We start from the raw sequence: 3,716 nt of genomic DNA, 5'->3' as shown, positions 1-3,716 counted from the left end.
AGTCAGCATAGTTGTTAGGAGTGGGAGGGAGCATTTTTAATACTAGTTAGGTATATCCTGGAATTCCACATTAACATTTCTGAGGCTTGTCTACCATCTGGCTGTCTTTCAGGCACACTCAGATCAGCAGAGCATAAAAGTTCAAAAGTGAGGGAACATTCAAGAGAAAAATAAATCTGTCAGCTAGGGGTCTCTAAAAATTCCTACTCCTACCCAAAGGCATAAACAATTTCCCAATCAGGCCAATAACCTTAATGTACCTCAAAGTTCACCGTTAAGGAAAAATAGGGTTTTTCTAACAGCTTACCCATAAAATCCTTTTCTTTGAGGTACATCAAGGGACACAGAGCCATAGTAAAAACTATGCGGGTTATAGGCCACCTTCAGGTGATGGACACTGGCACACCCTAAGAGAGGAAGTCCGCTCCCTATATAACCCCTCCCACTACTGGGAGTACCTCAGTTTTTGTAGCAAAGCAATACACGTGTATACCAGAAAGAGGGGAGGGACCTCTGTGTCCCGTGATGTACTTCAAAGAAAAGGATTTTACAGGTAAGCTGTTATAAAAATCCTATTTTTCCTTAACGGTGAACTTTGAGGTACATTAAGGTTATTGGCCTGATTGGGAAACAGTTTATGCCTTTGGGTAGGAGTAGGGTTAATCGTACATCACAGGACACAGAGCCATAGTAATTACTATGTGGGATGTCCCCCAGAGCAATGCCAACTGAGGGGAGGAAGACACAACAGAATTAGGGCAACATGAGACTAGAGGACTTATACTGCTGCCTGCACACTACGCCCAAAAGGCGATATCCTCATGCCTTTTTATATTTAACTGATAAAATCTGTTAAATGTATGGACTGAAGAAGACCAAGTTGAGGCCTTGCAGATTTGAACCATGGAAGCTTGGTGATGCACTCCCATGAAGTACTAACAGTCCTAGTGGAGTGCGCTTTTGATTTGAGAGGGTGGAATCCTCCTCTTTAAACGATAAGCCTGAACAGTTACTTGCTGAATCCATTTAGAAATAGTAGATTTTGATGCTGCTTGTCCTTTTTCTAAGACCTTCAGGCAGCACAACAAAACATCCGTTTTTCAAATCTGAGCAGTCGCCTTCAAGTAGACCTTGAGTGCTCTCACCACATCGAGAAAATGTAGTAATTTCCCTTCCGTAGAACAGGGTTCTGGGAAAAATTAAGGTTCGGTAGAAACTAAAGAGCAGCCAACTCAGATACCCTTCTTGCAGAAGATATGGCTACTAGAAAATTAGTTTCCTTGTCAAAAGGATCAAGGGAATATGCTGTATCGGCTCAAAAAGGCTGTTTCAGCAATGCTGACATAACTAAATTCAAGTTCCAAGGGTTCAGGGGTGAGGATTAAGCTGCGTTACTCCCTGAATAAGCTACGAACCAAAGAATGCGAAGCAAGTGGTTGTTGAAATAATACCGATAAGGCCAAAGCTTGGCCTTTGATAGTACAGTCCTTGACATTGTTTTCTGCCCAAGTTAAGATATGATTCACCGCTCTCTGTGCCGCACGCCTTCTTGTGCCCCCCTTGGTAATGGATATAGGCCACTGCTGTGGCATTGTCGGATTGGATCCTGACAGGAAAATTCCGTAACCTGAATGTCCAGGCCCTCAGGGCCCAGATCTCTAGAATGTTGATGGGAAAGGTCATTGTTGCCATCTTCCAGGTAACCGGTAGGAAAGATTTTCCCTTCTGCAGATTCTTGGTTATTAACCACCAACTGAGGCTTCAGCGCACCCTAGAGACAGATACATTGGGAAATCTAGAGCTTGGATCTTCTTGTTCCAAGCCGATAAGATACTGTTTGCAGCAGCCTCAAATGAAACAAAGCATAAGGAACGGCCTTGAATGAAGCCACCATCTTTCCCAACAACTTCATGCAAAGTCGAATAGAAAGATTCTTCTTTGCCTTGACCACCTGAATCAGTTCCTTTATGGCCCTGATCCTTGCCTGGGGCAAGAATACCCTTTTCTGGGCTGTATCAATAATCAGACCCAGGTATTCTAATCTCCTTGTTTTTTTTAAGGAGGATTTCTCTAGGTTGAGAATCCAACTTAGGTATTACAGGTAGTTGAATGTGGATCATACTTTGGTCTAAGCGGGCTACCGACTGGTCTATCAAGAGCAGATTGTCTAGGTAAGCTATAATCATTATACCTTGGGCCCTTAATCTGGCTACAGGAGGGGCCAGGACCTTTGTAAATACTCCAGATGCAGTAGCTATACCAAAAGGCAGAGCTACAAACTGAAAACAAAGATTTTCTAACTCGAAAACGTATATATTTCTGGTGAGCGGGATATATAGGTACATGGAGGTATGCATCCCTGATGTCTATTGACGCCAGAAGTTCTCCACCTTGTAGAACGGAGACCACTGATCAGATTGACTCCATGCGAAAAGATCAGATATTCAGAAACCGGTTTAGATCTTTGAGATCTAGAATGGGTCCGACGTACCCATTTGGTTTTGGAACCGTGAAAAGGTTTAAATAAAACCCCAATCCCTGCTCTTGCATGAGAACCACTAAGATCATTTTTTTTTTTTAGACAAAAGATGGTCCAATGCTTGAAAGATTTCTTTTCCTCCGGAATCTGAGAAAACGAGGAGACGGGGACTTTCGGAACTCAAGCTTGTATCTTAGAGTTATTGAGGAAGTCACCCATCTGCAGCCTACAGCACCTGGTATTCCCAGGTGGTCCCCCATCCAGGTACTGACTAGGCCCGATCCTGCTTAACCTCTGAGATCAGACGAGATTGGGCGCTTCCAGGGTGATGTGGCCATAGGCTCCCGACACTCTTCCTACCAGACCCGTGAGAAATGCAGAAGTCTTCCTCCCACTTCGAGCGAGGAGGCTCTAATTCCCCTCTTGAACTTTACGGCGGAGGCCGTTGCGACTGCCTGGAGGCAGATGCTCCTGACCCTGGAGAAGGAGCTTGTTTAAATGAAATACGATTACTCCTCTTCCTAACTAGCAAAAGGGTACTTTTTTCCACTAGAAATTTTTTGGATGTATTTATCCAAATCATCCCCAAACAGCTGTTAACTGAAAAGGAAAACTAGCCAGGAGCTTTGCATTACGCTTCGGCTGACTAATCTTTCAACCACAAGATTCTATGCCTATGCACCAGCCCAAGCGTAAGGCGCGAGGCTTGAAGAACAGAATCTCTCATGGCGTCTATTGCTAAACATAATGCCACTGGTAACTCAGCTAAATCCTGGCCTTCTGTTCAGGAATAACCCTGAGCACCTGTTTAAACTGGTCTCTCAATGATTGACATACACCATTTGCTGCTAGCGCAGGTTGAGTTTTTTTATATAATAGAAATTCCAACTTCTTATCCATTGGATCCCTAAGCATATAAGCATTGTCTACCGGACAAGTCAAACTTTCATTCACAGAGGATATAGCAGCAACAATTGCTGGTATCTCCCATTTCTTAGTGTATTTTTCCTCCATAGGATAAAGTGTTATAGGAGAAAAATGCTTATCTGGGTGATCCCACTCAGAATACATAAGCCTTTCCAGCAATGAATGGACAGGAAAGGCATGCGCAGCTTGGGGAGGCTTTAGTGAACCCAAACAAAAAGCGGGCAAATCAACCGACTCAATGAAGAGTAGCAAAAATGCACCATCAATCTTTCAGATTGTGAAGCTGATCCTCCTGGATTTGACCCCTCAG

At 43.7% G+C, this 3,716-nt stretch overlaps 1 pseudogene; it reads right to left on the bottom strand.

Moving 5' to 3' along the window:
• Positions 1 to 2,702: 2,702 nt before the first annotated feature.
• On the bottom strand, positions 2,703 to 2,821 carry LOC141109114 (5S ribosomal RNA; annotated as a pseudogene).
• Between the last annotated feature and the right edge of the window lie 895 nt (positions 2,822 to 3,716).

This window comes from Aquarana catesbeiana, linkage group LG09 (assembly GCF_042186555.1).
Source record: "Aquarana catesbeiana isolate 2022-GZ linkage group LG09, ASM4218655v1, whole genome shotgun sequence".
NCBI classification, from domain to species: Eukaryota; Metazoa; Chordata; class Amphibia; order Anura; family Ranidae; genus Aquarana; species Aquarana catesbeiana.
The sequence above is the reverse complement of the archived record's forward strand: the minus strand, read 5'-3'. Positions and strand labels throughout refer to the sequence as shown.